Here is a 21,557-nt window from a genome sequence, read left to right on the forward strand (position 1 = left end):
GGCTGTTGAGCCCGGCTCGTCGCATCACACCTTCCAGAGCCATGCTGAAGAGTAGGAATGAGAGTCCGTCACCTTGTCGCAGTCCCCGGCGAGATTCGAATGAACTGGATAGTTCACCCGAAAGCCTTACGCAGTTTTGCACACCGTCCATCGTTGCTTTAATCAGTCTAGTCAGCTTCCCAGGAAAGCCGTTTTCGTCCATGATTCTCCACAGCTCTGCGCGGTCGATACTGTCGTATTCCGCTTTGAAGTTGATGAACAGGTGATGCATTGGGACCTGGTATTCACGGCATTTCTGGAGGATTTGCCGTACGGTAAAGATCTGGTCCGTTGTGGACCGGCCGTCGATGAAGCCAGCTTGATAACTTCCCACGAACTCATTCGTTTTAGGTGACAGACGACGGAAGATGATCTGGGATAGAACTTTGTATGCAGCATTCAAAATAGTGATCGCCCTGAAGTTCTCACATTCCAAATGGTCGCCTTTCTTGTGAATGGGGTAGATTACCCCTTCCTTCCACTCCTCCGGTAGCTGTTTGGTTTCCCAGATCCTGACTATCAGCCGATCCACACAGGTGGCCAACTTTTCTGGACCCATCTTGATGAGTTCAGCTGCGATACCATCCTTATCGGCTGCTTTGTTGGTTTTGAGCTGGTGAATGGCATCCTTAACTTCCCTCAGCGTGGGAGTTCATTTCCGTCTTCCGCTGCACTGGCGTCGTCGTTCCTTCCGTTGCCATGGGCTCCCGTGCCTACGTTATCCACGCCGTTCAGGTGCTGATCGAAGTGCTGCTTCCACCTTTCGATCACCTCACGTCCGTTCGTCAAGAGGCCTCCGTCTTTATCCCTGCATATTTCGGCTCGCGGCACGAAGCCGTGGCGGGATGCGTTGAGCTTCTGATAGAACTTCCGTGTTTCTTGGGAACGGCACAGCAGTTCCATTTCTTCACACTCCGCTTCTTCCAGGCGGCGCTTTTTCTCCCGAAAGAGGCGGGTCTGCTGTTTCCGATTCTGTTTGTAACGTTCCACGTTCTGTCGAGTCCCTTGCTGCAGCATTACCGCCCTCGCTGCGTTCTTCTCCTCCAAAACCGTTCTGCACTCTTCGTCGAACCATTCGTTTCGTCGATTCCGTTCCACGTACCCGAAGGTGCTCTCTGCTGCGTCGTTGATGGCTGCTTTCACTGTACTCCAGCAGTCCTCTAGAGGGGCCTCATCGAGCTCGCCCTAGTCTGGCAACGCGGCTTCGAGATTCTGCGCGTATGCTGAGGCGACATCCGGTTGCTTCAGTCGCTCTTAGGTTGTACCATGGCGGTCGCCGGTACCGTACATTGTTGATGACGGAAAGTTTTGGGCGCAGTTTGACCATCACCAGGTAGTGATCAGAGTCGATATTAGCGCCACGATAGGTCCTGACGTCGATAATGTCGAAGAAGTGCCGCCCGTCAATCAGAACGTGGTCGATTTGAGATTCCGTTTGCTGTGCTGATCTCCAGGTGTAACGATAAGGGAGGCTGTGTTGGAAAAAGGTGCTACGTATGGCCATATTTTTGGAGGCGGCGAAATCAATGAGTCGTAGGCCGTTTTCGTTCGTCTGCTGGTGGGCGCTGAACTTACCAATCGTCGGTCTGAATTCCTCCTCCTGGCCTACCTGAGCGTTCAAATCTCCTATGATGATCTTGACGTCGTGGCTTGGGCAGCGATCGTACTCGCGTTCGAGCTGCGCGTAAAATGCGTCCTTGTCATCATCAGTACTTCCGGAGTGTGGGCTGTGCACGTTTATAATGTTGAAGAATCGGCCCTTGATTCTCAACCTGCACATTCTTTCGTCGATCGGCCACCAACCGATCACGCGCCTCTGCATATCACCCATCACGATGAAAGCTGTTTCCAGCTCGCGTGTGTTGCCGCAGCTCTGGTAGATGGTATGATTACCTCTAAACGTTCGTACCATGGATCCTGTCCAAAACACCTCCTGCAGCGCTAGGATGCCGAACCCGCGGTCCTTCAGTAGATCGGCGAGTATGCGGGTGCTCCCAATGAAGTTGAGAGATCGGCAGTTCCACGTACCGAGTTTCCAATCGCAAGCCCTTTTTGTTCGCTAGGGTCGTTCCCGTTGGTCTCGGTTCGTATTATTCTGCTGCTGATTTTCCGCTACAATGTTTTTTTACGGCTGGCTCGTAGGGCCTGACACCAACCCCCTACTTTCCGGAGGAATTTAGTGCACAGTTGAGCTTAGAGCCCTTCCCTGGCACTCGGACGTAGATCAGCTGCTCCTTTTTTGAGCCGCTCCTCCTGGAGAACAGACGCTCAGGTTTGCCGAAGCAACCCCCCCCCCCACCCTGTCAGCTTACGACCAAAGTTTCCACCGGGGTTGGTTACCCGATCTTCCCTAAGGTTGCTCATAGTTTCCGGCCGGTACCACGAGGAGGTAGGGATACGAGTTACTGAGAAGAGGCTAGTGGATCACAATGGGAACTGAATTGCGTGGCATACCCAGCCTTTACCGTGTCATAAAATCTCATTAATAAAGATAAAAAATCTTCATGCTATGCCCCTATGTTCATCCTATTTTAACAACAAATAATTCACAACAAAACAAAACAAAATTAGGAACAAACAATATAAGGAACAAACCAAAAAGCGCTGATTAGTTTTGTTTTCGAAAGAATAAAAATGGATGCACTTTTCAAGAATGGGCTTTTAAAAATGGGCTCCGTCTTCTATACCTATATTTTTAGTGGGTAGTGTATATGTATTTCTAGTCAGCTTTTGTACAGTTGGATAATGTAATTAACGTTCCACCTTATTCACCTGCTTATGATACCACTCAATTGAGTATTGACTGCATCCCAGAAAGCTTTCAGTTGTAAATCAATTTGAAGCACTGCCACCTGTCAGCAATCATCAGAAACTGCAGATGAACTTTTCTAGACCTACCTATATCACATTCTAATCTCCGTACCCCATCAACTGCACGAAGTTCATGCCCCGTTTTCCGCACCTTTCCCAACGAATTTCCCGTGCAACTTGGCTCCACGCCAGCACGTGGTATTCGTCCCATTTCCACATCGTTCCCTGCCAAAGCTCCAGCAGCCGTCTTTTCAAGTTTAATGTATTCTCGCTGCTGTCGCTGAACTCCTCAACGGAAACGGCCGTACCGTAGGCATGCAGCCATAACAACGCGGCGGTGGGCAGCAGTCACTTTCCGAAGCATGCGCCTTGCCACTCCATGCGTTCACTCACACTTGACACTGCCAAAGGACACAGCAGCCAGCGTCGACGGCCATTATCGCATCGTCCACGCCATGAACACCGCACTGCTGCTGGCTCGTGGAAAGCATGGCAAAGCTCTCTCGTTGTTGAAGTTCGTTTGTTTTGGTTCATTTGGGGGTGGTTCTACGTTTGTGAGTGAGGTGGGCCCTGCACGAAGGCAGCTGAGTTTGCCACCCATCTCAATACGTAATGTGGTATGTTGTCCGTCCGTCCACCTTCTGTCGAAGCTCGCTATGCTTTGTATAGATTGATGGCTGGTGGTTTGGATGGTGATGAGGGATGTTGGGGTGGAAGGTCGGATATGTGTCACCGAGATGAATGCGCCTATTTATGGATTTATTGCGTTCACCATATCTAGGTGAATGGGTATTGACAGAAGCCCTCGTTCGAGATGTGATATTTAATGGAGACGCTGTATCCTTTATTCATGATCATTACTTAGATGGATATTATTTAATTTCAAATTATTTTTCAACTTCTCGTTTCAGGTGAGTACCGTGCAATAACTTCCCCTTCCAAATCAGGTAAATTTCAAAGGCAATGATAGAAGATAAATTCCCATCGCAAATGAGTATCGCGTGACCTTCAGTACCTGAACACCTCTGAGGGCATAGGCTGCACTGCATACACGCCCTGAATTATGTCCAACAAAGAAAGCTATCTCATCCGAAATTGTGCCTAGCCTGCGAATCTACACATCTAGAGCACGAAGCACATGACAAGCCCAGCTCACATGGGTTCTAAGCTTTTACTGTCCGCGTCTGTCTACCACTCCGTCTGACACCCCCCACACGCGATGATCCCTCGACAGTTGATTGTCCTTTCGCCGTTTACACATCGCACTATGGGGGATGCTGCTTGTGTGGGTGTTTGCTGAGCTAGTTGTTCTTCCAGTGCGCCTATGTGTATGTTTGTGTGCGGGGGTTGACCTCATTTCAAGCGAGCAAAATAAACCGAGAGAAGGCGCACATTTTACACGCGAGTGGTCCTGAAATGGGTTTGAGATAGAAGTAAGAAAAAAAAAAGCCTTGGAGAGGGACAACGGAGAAATGAAACGTGCTTCAGGAATTCAGCACATCTCACTGCGGATGCTGCGAGAGGGAAGGTCAGTGCTGTCTTTTTCGGTTTGACGTTTTGATCACGGATTAAATGTAATGAATACCATCAAATTCCCATAACCCTCTAATACCCAAATTTTTGATTTTGATCTAAATATCATTTTTCGTCATCTAAAATCTATTCAAACATGTTTTGGGGGATGATTCTTTTTAATTCTCGATTATGTCAATTTCAGTTTTTGATTTTTCTAACTTTTATTTTTGAACATCCCCACACTTTTGTATTTTTCCTGGAAGCCAACTTGGGGAACGGATTTTTTGAGATGAAAACATTTTGAGATTTTATAACCATTGTTGAAATATTATTATTTAAATTTTTTTTCACAGAAAATTTTATTTTCCGTGTAATTTTAAGGAAAATAATTTTAGAGTGTATTCGATTCCCTTAAACTATTAAACAAGGATAGAATGATTTGGGAAACAATTAAAATATGTCAATTGTAGCGATTTAATACAAAATAAACAATGACTTGCAATAGGTGACTAAAACATCAATATTTCAATGATTTTTAAAAAATGTAAATACGCTTCAAAAAACACCAAAAACCATTTTGAGATATACAGAACAGCCCTAAACATCAGCCAAAAATAATAAAAGTTTGATTTTCCACGAAACAAAAATTACAAAAATGCTCAAACTATACCCCGTCTAAAGGCGGGATTGGGTATTAGAGGGATAACCCATACAAAAATCTCAAACTTTGACTGTTTGTCAACCTATTAAATGTGCATCATTGGTACAAATTTTGGCTTGATTGGTTAATCTTTCGCCAAGTAAGAACCGTTCCCGAGCAGAGGAGAATATCAAATTCATAACAATAGAATCACATAGCCTATTTTTATATCATGATTTGTTATTATTAACTTATCAAAGTAGTACTTTGATATAACATGTTTTGTTGGGCAAACTTATTTTGTTATGTTCAAGTTATTGAGATTCAACCACTAAATAACATTTCAATAATATACTTTGTTGTAGACCAAGTTTTGTTATTATTCTACTATTGAAAATGTTCAATTATGTGATGAACTATAAGACAACAATAACAAGTTTTCAAATTCACAAAAAGATTCATTGTTATTAAATTGTTATTGAAACTAACAAAATATGTTATTGAATTAGTCTTCCAGGAATTTTTTTTTTATTTTGATTTTTGTTATTTTGCCACTTATGACATACAAGTTCATAACATAATAAGATGTGTTAATAACATAAACATTACTTATTTTATTATACAGTTATTATGCCAAAACAACATATTTTATTGTGCTGTTGATATTTTCTTCTGCTCGGGTTTTGGTAAACCACTATTTTTTAGACATCTAATTTTTGTACTGTCATATCTTGGGAACCAGTGGACCGAATTGAATGATTTTTTTAACGTTTATCAACAATATATTAATCCTTGAAACAATGCTATAAAATGGTATATTTTCTCACAATGAATTAAGTTATACCAGGTTGAATATTTTACCCATATAGAGGAAAATAAGTGAAATTTACAATACCCCACAAAAATTACTAAATGTGTTTCTTCCTTCAATCCAAACAGGCTCTAATATATCTTACCAGAGATATCTTTAGAGCAGATGTGGAAAATCTTTGGATATCTAAACTAAAATTTATTGACATTGATGTAAAAATATTACATTTTTTTGAGAAAAATCCAAAAAGTGTTAACCCATGATTACTTTTTTCAACGATCAAAAAGTACCTACCTATGTTTTAATAACTTGTGAAGCATTTATATATTGTTAATAAACGTTCAAAATTTCATTCAATTCGGTTCACTGGTTTCCGAGAGACAGCTCAAAAATTAGATGTCTAAAAAATAGTGTGTTACGAGAACGGTTCTAGATTCGCGAAAGGTTGATCAATCGAGCCCAAATTTGTACCAATGATGCACATATAACAGGTAGACAAACAGTCAAAATTTGATATTTTTTGATGCACTCTATGACAAGTTACAGCATGTTGAACTTTTTTGTGAGAGAAAAAAAGTTGCCTATCCCAAACATTTTGGCGACCCCCTGTATGTTTGATATTTGTTCATTTATAACCATTGATATGTTTAACAAATGTTGAGAGTTTTGCTAAATCGTACCAAACGCAAAAAAAAATCTTGTAATTAAACATATTAAAGTAGAACTGTTTTGTATGGATTATTTTCACAATTCGATGCGCATTACACAAAAACAAACAACTAATCGGAATTTGCCTCAAATGATTCCTTCAAAAGTTCTTTTGAGAATTCCTTCAGGAATATCTCTGGGAATTCCTCCAGGGATTCTTCTAGAACTTCTTCCAGAGTTTACTTCAGGATTTACTCTAGGGCTTCCCACTGATATTCTTTCAATAGTTTCTCCTGGGATCATTCCATGAATTTCCCAGGAATTCAGAAATCCCTCCAACTACTCACTTTATGATTTTTTCAAGGATTTCTTCAGGAATTCTTCCAGAGATTCATCCCAGGAATCCTCCTGGACATCCCACCGAGATTCCTCCGAATATTCCTCTATAGATTCATGTTTTTTTCCGAAAGGGATTAATTTCTGTGATTTCTCCTGAGAATTATCCAAGAATTCTTCCTTTTTCCTTTTCCTCCTGTGATTCTCCAGAGAATTACTGCAGAGATTCCTCTAGGAATTACTATATAATATATTTATATAAGATGACAAATCAGAGGCTGCCTGTAAATACCGGATCTCAGTAACATAACAGTAAAAGGAGCCGAAAATGCCCATAAGGGAATATGCATTGAGGATTTCTCCTGGGATTTCTTTTGGAATTACTCCAAAATGTGGAAAAATATTAGGTAGAAGAATTCCTCGTTACATGCGTTACAGGCGTATCTACACTTATCGATTTCTCTTCATCGATTTTCTCTTTGATTAATAAATTTGCCGGTAAATCGTTTTTGGTTATTTTGTTGTTTTAGATGGTAGTCCTAGTCGTCCTTCACCGAAATGCACCGAGAGGTCATCAAAATTTCGGTCGTATTTTCCGGAATAATCCAAAGAAAAAATCGATGGAGAGAAATCGATCGTTGTAGATACGCCCGTATGATACTGAACGCAAGAGTGTATTTTCATTTGCTCAACATTATATTTAAAATTAGACAAAATCTCTAATAGCACGCCATAATACTCGGTTTGTGGCTCGGGTGGCCGCTCTCCACCCTCGGTCATGCGCCCAATGCTCGCCAAGTTACGCTCTACCTAGTTCGTCTAATGTGCTTTCTGCGCTCCACATTTTCATGTGCCAACCGGATAAGCAGCGAACACCTACTCTGTTGTCCGGCACTCTTGCAATATGTCCTGCCCAACATATCCTTACGGCTTTAACCATCTTCTGGATGCTGTAGATCCGTGGTCATCAAAGTGCGGCCCGCGGGCCGCACTTGATGTCCAGTTCTCTATGTTGCCGTAGAATTCCTTGCAATATTACTTATGGAAGTTGTTCTACTCCCGAAATCATCAAGAATAACGTGTTGAATGGTTCACAAATCGATACTGGTGTTGCAATACGAGCAGTTGAAAAAATGGGCTTGAGGATCACGTAGATCCTTCCCATGCAGCAAATTATTAGGTATCTGCTGGAATGGGTTTGTTGACATTTTTCGGTGCCAACCAGGATATACATTAGTGTGGGACACCAAAATACATTTTACTCCTGTACACTTTTTGAGTTCCATTTTAGCCCCATATCAACTGTGCAAAATTTCAGCTCGATCGGAGAAACTATATTTTAGCGCCAGCCGTTTTAAATTTTCATACGATTTACTATGGGGAAAATCACTTTTTTTAAAGAAAAATAACCACAGGTTGCCCCTTAACCCCTAAAAATATATCGATGAATGATTTATGTTGGAAATTTTACGAGGAACAAACCCTCTGAAGACCGCAAAGCGATCGAAGGCATTGGAAAAAGTTATTGACTGAAAACCGAATGACATGCCCACGCTGTTTAACACGTAAGGAATAACAATAAATAATAAAATCTCGTCATTTTATTGATCGGGTAAGGCTTAATAACTTTTTCCACGAATGTCGCATCTCTTTGCGGTCTTCGGTGGTCTGATTCCTCGTGAAGTTATCTACAGAAATCATTCAACGACTTATTTTAAGGGATCAATGGTTGACCTCAAGCGATTTTTCTTTGAAGAGGTAAATTTTCCCCATAGTAAATCGTATGAAAAACTAAGAATGGCGGGCGCTAAAATATAGTTTCTTCGATCGATCTGAAATTTTGCACAGTTGATATGGGACCAAAATGGTGCTCAAAAAGTATACAGGAGTTGGAGTTTTTCCAATTTTTATATTTTCCCATATAAACCGTGTACCAGGCTAATATACATACTGAGTATGACGATGTAGCCAAGTGAAATTACGTTCAAAAAATGTTACGTTGCCTGAAATTACGCGCCTAGATATTGCACAATTCTAGACCAACAAGTGGAAAGGGCGGAGCAACCATTGCACACCTCATCTTCTCCCGCCTCTCCTAGGCGTATTTCAAACTATGTATGCAAACTTTTTCCGTTATCAGGTAGAGCATAGTTTGCTCTACCTGTTACTGGTCAAAGATTACATGAATAACGGAAAATACGCTCAAGAGGACCTGCAGAAGCAGAAATTCGCAATGGTTGTTACGCTCTTTTCAAATGTTAATCTAGAATTATTTACTGTGCATATTTAGTAGTGTTGGGGGTGGAAGCTCAGGTAAAATATTATCTCCTGGGCGCCCATTAAAAACACCACCCCCGGCGAAGACTGGCGCTCGAGCCTAGCTATTTAGCACTGTAGTTGGAGGAAATGCCAATGCAGAACCCGTAGCTTCCGGGAAGGTAAGCTCAGCTCCCTGGGTTAGTGGGTTGGTGTCAGGCCCTGCGAGCCAGCCGTAAAAAAGACTAGCACCGGAAAATCAACAAGAGAAGAATGCGAACCGATACCAATGGCGACGACCACAGCGACGAAAAGGGACTTGCGATTGGAAGCTCGGTACGTGGAACTGCAGATCTCTCAACTTCATCGGGAGCACCCGCATACTCGCCGATATACTGAAGGACCGCGGGTTCGGAATCGTAGCGCTGCAGGAGGTGTGTTGGACAGGATCTATGGTGCGAACGTTGAGAGGTAATCATACCATCTACCAGAGTTGCGGCAACACACGTGAGCTGGGAACAGCTTTTATAGTGATGGGTGACATGCAGAGGCGCGTGATCGGTTGGTGGCCGATCGACGAAAGAATGTGCAGGTTGAGGATCAAGGGCCGATTCTTCAACATTAGCATAATAAACGTGCACAGCCCTCACTCCGGAAGCACTGATGATGACAAAGACGCATTTTACGCGCAGCTCGAACGCGAGTACGACCGCTGCCCAAACCACGACGTCAAGATCATCATAGGGGATCTAAACGCTCAGGTAGGCCAGGAGGAGGAATTCAGACCGACGATTGGAAAGTTCATCGCCCACCAGCTGACGAAAATGGCCTACGCCTCATAGATTTCGCCGCCTCCAAGAACATGGCCATTCGTTGCACCTTCTTCCAGCACAGCCTCCCGTATCGTTACACCTGGAGATCACCACAACAAACGGAATCGCAAATCGACCACGTTCTGATTGATGGACGGCACTTCTCCGACATTATCGACGTCAGGACCTATCGTGGCGCTAATATCGACTTCGATCACTACCTGGTGATGGTTAAACTGCGCCCAAAACTCTCCGTTATTAACAACGTACATTACCGGCGGCCGCCCCGGTACGATCTAGAGCGACTGAAGCAACCGGATGTCGCCACCGCATACGCGCAGAATCTCGAGGCAGCCTTGCCGGACGAGGGTGTGCTCGATGTGGTCCCTCTAGAGGACTGCTGGAGTACAGTGAAAGCAGCCATCAACAACGCAGCCGAGAACACTATCGGGTACGTAAAACGGAGTCGACGAAACGATTGGTTCAACGAGGAGTGCAGAGCGGTTCTGGAGGAGAAGGATGCAGCGCGGGCGGTAATGCTGCTGCATGGAACCCGACAGAATGTGGAGCGATACAGACAGAAACGGAAGCAGCAGACCCGTCTCTTCCGGGAGAAAAAGCGCCGCCTGGAAGAAGCGGAGTGCGAGGAAATGGAACTGCTGTGCCGTTCACAGGAAAAACGCAAGTTCTACCAGAAGCTCAACGCATCCCGCAAAGGCTACGTGCTGCAAGCCGAAATATGCAGGGATAAGGAAGGGAGCCTCCTGACGGACAAACGTGAGGTGATCGAAAGGTGGAAGCAGCACTTCGACGAGCACCTGAATGGCGAAGAGAATGTAGGCACGGAGGACCAAGGCAGCGGAGGAAATGACTATGTTGGTGCAGCAGAGGACGGGAACGAACCAACTCCCACGCTGAGGGAAGTTAAGGATGCCATCCATCAGCTCAAAAACAACAAAGCGGCTGGTAAGGACGGTATCGCAGCAGAACTCATCAAGATGGGCCCGGAAAAGTTGGCCACCTGTCTGCACCAGTTAGTAGTTAAGATCTGGGAAACCGAACAGCTACCGGAGGAGTGGAAGGAAGGGACAATCTGTCCCATCCACAAGAAAGGCGACAAGTTAATGTGTAAGAACTTTCGAGCGATCACCGTTTTGAATGCCGCCTACAAAGTGCTATCCCAGATCATCTTCCGTCGTCTTTCACCTAAAGTAAATGAGTTCGTGGGAAGTTACCAAGCCGGTTTCATCGACGGCCGGTCGACAACGGACCAGATCTTCACCGTACGGCAAATCCTCCAGAAATGCCGTGAATACCAGGTCCCAACGCATCACCTGTTCATCGACTTCAAAGCGGCATACGACAGTATCGACCGCACAGAGCTATGGAAAATTATGGACGAGAACAGCTTTCCCGGGAAGCTGACTAGACTGATAAGTGCAACGATGGACGGTGTGCAGAACAGCGTAAGGATTTCGGGTGAGCTATCCAGTTCATTTGAATCTCGACGGGGACTACGACAAGGTGATGGACTTTCCTGCGTACTATTCAACATCGCCCTGGAAGGTGTTATGCGACGAGCCGGACTCAACAGCCGGGGTACGATCTTCACGAAATCCAGCCAATTTGTCTGTTTTGCGGATGACATGGATATTATTGCCAGAACATTTGGAACGGTGGCAGAACAGTACACCCGCCTGAAACGTGAAGCAGCAAAGCTCGGACTGGTGGTGAATGCGGCTAAGACAAAGTACATGCTGGTAGGTGGGACTGAGCGAGACAGGACAAGCCTTGGCAGCAATGTTACAATAGACGGGGATACTTTCGAGGTGGTAGAAGAATTCGTCTACCTCGGTTCCTTGCTAACGGCTGACAATAACGGGAGCCGTGAAATACGAAGGCGCATCATCAGTGGAAGTCGTGCCTACTATGGGCTCCAGAAGAAACTGCGGTCAAAAAAGATTCACCCCCGCACCAAATGTACCATGTACAAGACGTTAATAAGACCGGTGGTTCTCTACGGACACGAGACATGGACGATGCTCGAGGAGGACCTGCAAGCACTCGGAGTTTTCGAGCGACGGGTGCTAAGGACGATCTTCGGCGGTGTGCAGGAGAACGGTGTGTGGCGGAGAAGGATGAACCACGAGCTCGCTGCACTTTACGGCGAACACAGTATCCAGAAAGTGGCCAAAGCTGGAAGGATACGGTGGGCAGGGCATGTTGCAAGAATGCCGGACAACAGCCCTGCAAAGTTGGTGTTTGCAACTGATCCGGTTGGTACAAGAAGGCGTGGAGCGCAGAGAGCACGATGGGCGGACCAGGTGGAGCGTGATCTGGCGAGTGTTGGGCGTGACCGAGGATGGAGAGCTGCAGCTGCAAATCGAGTATTATGGCGGCAAATTGTTGATTCAGTATTATCATGAATTTGATGTGAACCAAATAAATGAATGAATGGCAGCAGCGGCGGCATCAAATACCAATACATGTTTAAAAAGAAATACGGGCGACAGCGGGAATCGAACCGAGGCACTATCATGGTGATACACGGTATCCTGCGCTCTAACCAGCACGGCTATAACTGCACATGATTAGACAAAAGGCTGAAAGCCATCATCATCAACACAAAGGGGCTGTCCATAAACTACGTAGACTCTGAGGGGGGGACGGGGGGGTCTGGCCAAAGTCTACGGTCCTTACAAATTTCGAAAATTTTGTATGGACGAAAGTCTACGAGGGGGGAGGGGGGGGTCTGAGATTGCCGAAATTGAGTCTACGTAGTTTATGGACAGCGCCAAACGTGGCTTGGTGATGGAAGCGATACAGCCGCCACACTGCACAATGGGTCCAGAGCCGTATTTACGAAGACAAAACTGTTTAAGCTTCAGCTTTAAGTTTTTAGACACATATTGTGTTTTAGAAAGTTTATTTTCAATTGTTGACCCTATTCCCTATTATTGTTATGTTAGGGTGGTTCGTCTGGTAAAACTGATTAAAAAATCTGCTTTCTATAATTTTATTTGCGATGCCATGATGGATGGTGATGGATCGTTTAATTAGAAATTCCACCAATAAACGGCAAATTTTAAATTTCATATATCTCAGGACTCTCACCACTTAGAAAGTTGGTGTCTTCGACAACGTTGTTAAGTGAGTCAAGGGCTTACAGTTAATGGTCCACTAGGCGGCGCTAGTTACACATTTGCAAAATCATTCAAATGATTGATATTTTTTCGTGAAGTAATCAACCAGCTGTAAGTTTGTTTTCTTTGAACAGGTCTAAGTCAAGTCAAAGATTTTTCAAAGAGCTATGTATTAGTCATAATTGTGCAATGTTGCATTTCATTCGGTTCACTTGATCCAGAGATATAGCAATTAAACGAAGAACACTCAAATATGAACTACTTTATTAGAGTTGCTCCAATTTTATGTAAAGTTATCCAATCGAGCCCAAATTTGTACCGTTTATAGCTTACTAGTTGTGCAACTGGCAGGAAAAATTTGAGAATATTTGGTGCATCATTGAAAAAGTTACAGCTTGCTGAATATATTTGAAATAATAAATAAAAGTTGCATGATTCAATTAATTCGTAACTAGCGCCGCCTACTGATAGAACCTTGAACCAATCAGCTAATGAACTGAGCGGCCGTAACCAACCTAACAACATCGCCGAAGACATCAACCTTCTAAGTGATCTGAGTCCTGAGATATATGGAATATAATATTTGTTTGCTCACTAGCGCTGCCTTGTGGTGGAATTTTGAATCAAACGGCTCATCATTTGTTAGTTCTTGACCAGCCAAATAATATTGCCGAAGACACCAACTCTCTAAGTAATCAGGATGATGAGATATTTGGTATAAACATTTCATCAGTGTTACGTCTGTTTGTCTCTGGTATGACAGATATCACAGACAGCAAGACGAAGCACTGGCGAAATTTCCATACCGTACATCTTAGCACCATGATTACTTAAATATTCGGTATACTTAGCAAAGTTGTTAGGCCAGCCAAGGTTTTACTGGTGATGGGCCGTTTGATTCAAAATTCCACCACTAGGTAGCGCTGACGATAAATTAATTATTATATTCCATATATCTCAGAACTCTGATTACTTAGAAAGTTGGTTTCTTCGGCAATGTTGTTTGGTTTATTAAGGCGTTTCAGTTGATTAGCTGATTGGTTCAGGATTCTGCCAGTAGACGGCGCTAGTTGCCAATTAGTAGAAGCATGTATCTTTTACTTATTCTCTCGAATATATTCAGCAACCTGTAACTTTCTATAATGTGTAGGGAATATTCTCAAATTGTATCTGCTAGTTGCACAACTAATTAGCTATAAATGGTACAAATTTGAGCTCGATTGGATAGTTTTACATGAAGTTGGAGCGATTCTAGTAAAATGTTTCATATTTGAGTGTTCTTCGTTAAACTGCTATATCTCTGAATTAAGTGAACCGAATGAAATAAAATTTTGCACATTTATGACTAATATATAGCTCTTTGAAAAACCTTTGGCTTGACTTTAATATGTTCAAAGAAAACTAAATTACAGCTTTTTGATTGCTTTACGATAAAAAACATTCATTTCCATAATTTTGCAAATGTGTAACTTGCGCTTCCTTGTGGCAAAATTTCGAAACAAGTGGACCATTAACTGTAAGCCCTTGACCTACCAAACAACATTGTCAAACACACCAAGTTTGTAAGTGACCAGACTCGACTAAAATATGACCAAAGGCAAAAAAGTTGCAATTTATTGAAAACTTTTCGAAAAGTTCTAATAATTCGAATGTTTTATCCAAGGGCTGAAAGTTTTATTTATGTAAATTTGCTATAACTTTGTAAAACATTCTGATATTGTATAGAGAATAATTAATCAGCAGATTTTTGGATAAGCCACACTTGATTGACCGTAATCATTTCACAATAATGAAAAAAAAAAAAAGAAATGACAGAACTTGGCAGAAACATTTTTGTCTTCGTAAATACGACTCTAGACCCATTGTGCACTGAAAAGCCCGCATCCAGCAGGTTGCTGTTTGCAAGTGGAAAATTCCATAAAGACAATAGTACGCGAAGCTCAGCAGCGAAGCGAAAGTTATTTTTAGACGCAACCCGGTTCAACTTCTCGGGTTTGAATGGAGGTGTTTGTGTGTAGTGGTTTGGAAGCTATGGAACCGTGTAGCGCATCTTAATACAACGAATGGATTATGATTTATCACATTTTCTGTACGTTTTTAATACATAAATTGGTAGAAAAGGCATATCTCAATTTTTGGTAGCTTTTCTTGTTTTGCGTGTGTAGAATTAGCATCTAAGTTAAAATGCACAAAAATAAAAACTAAAAAAAAAAATTCCATCCATTCCTCCGGTAATACTTCCTCCTCCCAAATTTTGGTAGTGACCCAGTGTAGTGCTCTCACCAGTGCTTCTCCACCGTATTTTAGAAGCTCGCTTGGTGTTGATCTGCCCCATCGGCTTTGTTGTTTTTCAACCGCCCAACCTCCTCCTCAATCTCTTGGAGGTCAGGGACCGGAAGTCTTTCGTCCTGTGCACGCACATACTCCTAGATCTGTTACCACGCCACCTTCGGTACTTGCAACGTCGCCATTGAGGTGCTCATCATAATGCTGCTGCCACCTCTCGACCACCTCACGCTCGCTCGTGAGAATATTCCCGTGATTATCTCAGCACATGTCGGCTTGTGGCACGAAGCCTCTGCGCGAGCGGTTCAGCTTCTCGTAGAACTTTCGTGTGTCCTTAGCGCGGTACAGCTCTTCCATCGCATCGCGATCTCGTTCTTCCTGCTGGCGCTTTTTCATCCGAAAGACTGAGTTCTGCTTGTCCCGCGCCTGTCTGTAACGTGCCTCATTCGCTCTCGTACGGTGTTGCAGCATTCTCGCCCATGCTACATTCTTCTCAACCTGAGCTCAACCTGAGAATATGGTATAGGAAAAACTTGTTCGGCTAGATCAGCTCTAATGGAAAGTCAAGGAAAAACCGCTCTTTTTTGAAAATTTAAAGTAAATGACACGGACAACCCATATAGCCGAGGCGGTAAACGCACGGGTATTCAGCATGACCATGCTGAGGGTGACGGGTTCGATTCCCGGTCGGTCCAGGATCTTTTCGTAAAGGAAATTTCCTTGACTTCCTTGGGCATAGAGTATCTTCGTGCCTGCCACACGATATACGCATGCAAAATGGTCATTGGCAGAGGAAGCTCTCAGTTAAAAACTGTGGAAGTGCTCATAGAACACTAAGCTGAGAAGCAGGCTTTGTCCCAGTGAGGACGTTACGCCATGAAAAGAGAAGAGAAAGACACGGACAACCTTTAAAAAATGTCAATTGCCACGAATATCATTGACATTTTCCGATGGTGGCCCGTAACATTTATCTTGAATATTCGAAAAAGATCAGCACAAGTTGTAGAGCTGGTCTAGCCGCACAAGTTTTCATATACCATATTGAGTATGAGATGGGGCCAGGGGGATTTCCAGGAAGTTCCAAGGGTCTTCAGGGATGTTTCATTGGGTTGTTTTAGGCGATTTCAGGAGCACTTTAAGGGCGAGTATGGGCATTTCAATGGTATAAAAATCATTTCAAAGAGTTTCAGAGGCGTTCAAAGGGGTTTAAGGATTTATTTAAATTGATTATGATGATTTGATGGGCGTTTCAATGGGATTACGGAGGTTTCAAGGACGTATTGAAGCATTTCAGATAGGGTCATATCAGGGGAGTTTCAGGAACATTTTGGGGTTTCAAGGGCATTTGAAACGGAATTGAAGGAATTCGAGGGCGTTTCAATGAGCTTATGTAAGTTACCGGGGTGTTTCAAGGTATTTCCGGGGCGTTTCAAGGGGTTTCGTTAAGAGGTTTCTGAAAATCCTCTAATATTTTATGAAACGCCTCTCAAATCCGTCTGAAACCCCCATTGGAGCCGGCCTTCTGATACCCACGGACCCCACGTAATTCACCGAAGACAGTCCGGAAGCACCGAAAACGCCTACGTAACGACTCTAAAACTCGTCAAAAACAATCAGAAATCCCATAAAATCCCCGCGGACTCCATGTATCGCATCAGAGACCCCCCGAAGCACCTAAATTGCCCTTGAACCCCATGTAACGCACCTGAGACCTCCATCGAAAACACCCCCGTAACTCCTCCAAAATTCTCAAAAAATAATCTGAAATTTCCTGAAATGCCCTGAAAACCCCGTCAGCCTCATGTAACGTACCTGAGACACTCCAAAACCCCCGATAGCGCCTGCGTAATGCCTTTGAAACCCACCGCAAAACCTCTGAAACTTCTTGAAATGCCTCTGAAATCCCCTTGAAACCACCTCTAAAACCCACCGAAAATCCTCTGATATATCCTGAAATGACCCCGGAAATGCTCCTAAGACCTGCTGCAAATATCAATAACCCCAGCGTGACCACCAGGTACTCCCCTGAAACCCCTTTGGATCTCGTGAAACGCCTCTAAGACCGCGTTTTAGGCCCCTGAGACCCCCTGAAAGCCCCTAGCACCCCCTAAAATGACCTTTACCTCAAGGTACCCGCAGAAACCCCCTGAATCCTTCGAAACACCCATGATACCCCTTCAAACCCCTTGAGTCTAAGACCTTCTGGTATGCCGTGGTTCTCCATGGAATGCCCCAGAAACCTGAGACCAGTTAGAACTCCCCTAGATCCCTCTAAGGCTACCTGAAGCACTCCTGAGACCTCCTGGAACCCCTGAAACCCCCTGAGGGGACCCTAACACCGCCCTTAAGGCTTCTGAGATCTCCTGGTACCCCGCTGAAACCCCTTTTGACCCACTGTAATCAACCTTTGCTCGTCCCTATAAACGCCCCCTAGCCGCCGTTGCCATAGTTACCGTCATTTTTTATACACAATATTGCAGGGCATAAAAAAGATGCATAAACTGAAATCGCATAGAAATAACCTACATAAAAGAGGTTGTAGTATTTAGAACAGCATTTACAGTATGCGGCAGGAAAAAAATGCGAAAGTGTTTTTCAACTTCAAACCTTGTTTTCGTTCATTTGACGTTAACCAATCTATATAGGCTTACATTATCACATGGTAAACATCAAATATGTTCATTTTTATTTTTTAGTGCTAGAATATAGAAATTCATTGATACACTGTCATGAAAAAATAGTCATATATATTCCATATTTAGCGTGTAGTAGTGCCTTGAACTTTTCGCATTTTTTCCTGCCGCACCCTGTAAACTAATTCAAATTGCATGATATATATTATATGGTGAATCATTTTTTATGATGAATGATTAATGATTGATTAAGAAAATTTCTTATGATTATGATTACTGATAAATGATTATATTGCGAAAGCAACGTGATTAGGATTAATGATTAATGATTAAACGATATTTTTTTGTGATTATGGTTGATGATTTTTGATTAATCCTAATCATTAATCATTAATCATGATTAAATTTATGATTAATCATTAACGCTCTTCTCAGGTTGAGCCATGGGAGTTAAAATCTCTCTTCTATTTTTTGCTTTCTTGAAGATGACCAATTCACATACCTTGTTGACTAACAGTTTCAATATTTCACAGATCAAGTAGAATTCATGTATATTGACAACTTTTCGACAATTATTATATGAATTACTATGCTAACACCATCTCCACGTGACAGTTCCTTTATTTTGCTGTCAGCCTCCATCCTGGAGAGCCATCTGATTCTCTTGCACGACACTGGAGCACCAAATTCTCTGTTGTCCGCGAAACCTATCTCAACTTCCAAAAACGTGCGCCATTCTCATTCTCCACTTTCTCTAGCTTCCCCCAGTAGTGATCCTGAAAGCTCACGCTCCCAACACCCAATAAAAGCTCAAATTTCTTCTCGCATATCATCAGCCGGGATGCTGCGAGAAAGCTTTCCCACCCCGCTCCGTATGCGTGTGTGTGTCTGTGCGAGACGAGAATCATGTGAACGAAACGTGCTTGCCTGCCCGACCGAGCACACAAAACCCCAGGCAGAGCTTGAGCGCGCACAAGGGTCCTCATTCTGCCCACCCAACAACGTGTGTTTTTCACCGGAGGGAACGTTCCGGAAAGCCTTGGAACACAAGAGAAGCGCCCGCAAGCCCGGATTGCTCTCGTGAATGCTCTCGCACTCCCGATTTTGGGTTGGGTTGGGTTGCGTTGTTGGGATGGATGCTGCACGGCCAGCTGTCTCCCGAATTGCTTGGGATGCTGTATTGTGCTGAATGCTGTTGTGTGTTGTGCAAGTCCGCCCCGTGTCGTCGTCGTCATCGTCGTGCCTAGCTTGGGAGGCTCATCGCATTCTCCGGGTTGTGGCAAATTTGGAAGCCCAGTTCTTTTCAGTCGGAGCGCTGACGTCACTTAGGGTATATCCGCAGTCGGAGTTTTCCCCAGTTTCGAGTGGTTAGTGGTTGGACTGTTCTGTACGGTGGATCCTCTGATTTGGGAGGAAGGTTTGGAGTTTTGTACTTCCAATAGGTGTGCTGATTCTTACTGGGAACTTGCTGGTGCTGGTGCCGTGTGATTCTGATCCAAGGAAGTGGTTCCGAGGTTCGGCTGGTGGCCTTGCTGGATTGGAAGTTCCCACCACCGGAAGTGTGGCGGATTGTGTTGTGATTGTTGGAAGTACAGAAGGATTCGGAATTCCAGAAGAGAGCTGCCGTGTCAAGTGAGTGGAAGGTTTGGGAACCGGATTTGGAAGTGCCTGGTGGATGCAAAGTTAGAGGAAGCGAAGATTCTGGTGGACGTGGGAGGACAATTTAATGGTTGAATAATCCCCGGAAAGATTGATGACCAGAGTGGAAGTGCAAAACAGAAAACACATCAAGTGACAGAAGCTGGATTGTGTACGCGAAGCAAGAGATGAAGGAAGCTTTTGGATAATGAGTAATTTAAGTAATGAATCGAGAGGAAAATACATTGAATCAATATTACAGTGGGGTGAATGTTTTGAAGTGCTTTTCCGTGATCCTGTTAAAATCGATCCAGGAATAAAGCCTGGGAGCTGCCTAGGACAACCGGAAATCCTCATTGCCTATGGGTATAATATCAAGATTCTAACAAGCAATCATCGGCACAGGGATGCCCGGAACACGGGCAGAGGCTGGGCTTTCACGTTGTTTGTCTTTATGTAGGCCATAACATTATGGAACGTATAGTTCGTATTTCTCTCTCTGTTTTTCACAATTCGTAAGTGCTCTTTTCTTCGTCCCTTTTCATTCGTTCCCTGGTATCATCATCGGTGGCGGCTAGAGGATGGCTGGGTGGAAGCTGCTGAGCTACGAAAATCCACACTACAGCGCACAGAAATGTCCCCGTAGAAGGGGGAAAGCTCTGCTGGGGCTGTGGGTGGTTGTCATCAGGGATGCCAGGTGATTTTTTTATTTGAATGTCTTCACAAACATAGTAAAAGTGTTATTATGTCAAGTCAAGTAATCAAAATGTTACAAAACGTCAATTCCAAAGTTAATATCAATGGAATAATTTTTCATATTATTATAATGAATATGAAGATTTCTGAAGAAATTTCTGGTTAATCGGAATTTTGGTGGAAACTATTGTATTGGACCTGATTATTAGATTTTTTTGAAAAATACTTCTGGAACAGTAAAGGGGCCAAGACAGAGTTTTAAAAAGACACTACACCGTCTTCAACCAGAGGTTGCACAGACTGAACAATCACTAACATTAGGCAATGGACAACACGGAACACCCAGTGGACCAATGAAGGATTTTTCGTTTGACGAAAAGTTTCCTCCGACTGGAGCGGGAATCGAACCCTCACTCCGTGGCACTCACAATACGCCTAAACGACTGACGCCGCTAACCGCACGGCCACGAAGCCCACGACGCTTCGAAAATGTTTAGCAACATTGAAATATTCTGGACAGAGAAATGTTTTAAAAAGAAACAGACAAAAATCGGGAAATAAAGAGAAAAAGCCATGATGCATTTAAGGGAGACATTATTTTCCATTAGAGATTATAGTCATAATTCCTTCATGGAAGTTATTTCAAACAAAGTTCTAGCTACAAATCTCGGGAAAATATAAAAAATTCCCTGAGTCAAAATTACTCAAACTTTTGGAATTTTTCCAAAAAGCTTTAATGAAATAGGAAAATTTATGAAGAAAAGTGAGGAAACACTAGTTTACAGCATTTTTGAACTCGGTAAGCTGATGATCATTTTTGGTCAAGGGTAGAATCATACCCTGAGTTTGAAAACGCGAAAGAAAAAAATACAGTAGAGCGGAAATTTTTTCGACTTTCCATACAAGTTTGATGATTTGAAATCGATTTTTGTTCTATTTTTTAGCAAAGTCGCTCACTTCAAACATCTCATTCTCCGTAATCAATGCTCCGATTGAGCTGAAATTTTTACTGTAACTCGCCTACATATGATATGTCAAATAAACATCGAGAAATAATTTTTTAAATGTTTTTTTCTTCTTCAAAAAAATTGGGAATTTTGCTAAAATATAAGAAGATCGTCCTTAAAACTCGCCAATATCTTGAATTTCATCAATCTGACGCTAAACCTGTTTTCATATGATCGAATGGTATTGTGTTCAGCTTTTAATTTATGGAAAAAGATTTAAAATTGGTTGAATAAATCGCAATATATTTGAACTTTAGTAAATTACATATTTACATATTACATGCTG

At 43.2% G+C, this 21,557-nt stretch overlaps 1 protein-coding gene across 5 annotated transcripts in view; it reads left to right on the forward strand.

The window, feature by feature from the left end:
* The window catches only part of LOC109425809 (solute carrier family 12 member 4), an 836,994-nt gene that overhangs the window by 138,525 nt on the left and 676,912 nt on the right, over positions 1-21,557 (forward strand). Inside the window, exon 1 of one of the 5 annotated variants that reach the window (XM_029865597.2) lies at positions 18,877-19,562. The exons of 1 other annotated variant lie outside the window; for it this stretch is intronic. The gene's annotated coding sequence lies outside the window, so the exon portion shown is untranslated. Of the gene's footprint in view, positions 1-18,876; positions 19,563-21,557 lie in introns of those variants that run through there. 3 more of the 5 variants (XM_062842512.1, XM_029865599.2, XM_029865605.2) reach the window with 3 other exon arrangements.

Source organism: Aedes albopictus, chromosome 3 (assembly GCF_035046485.1).
Source record: "Aedes albopictus strain Foshan chromosome 3, AalbF5, whole genome shotgun sequence".
In the NCBI taxonomy this organism is placed as follows: Eukaryota; Metazoa; Arthropoda; class Insecta; order Diptera; family Culicidae; genus Aedes; species Aedes albopictus.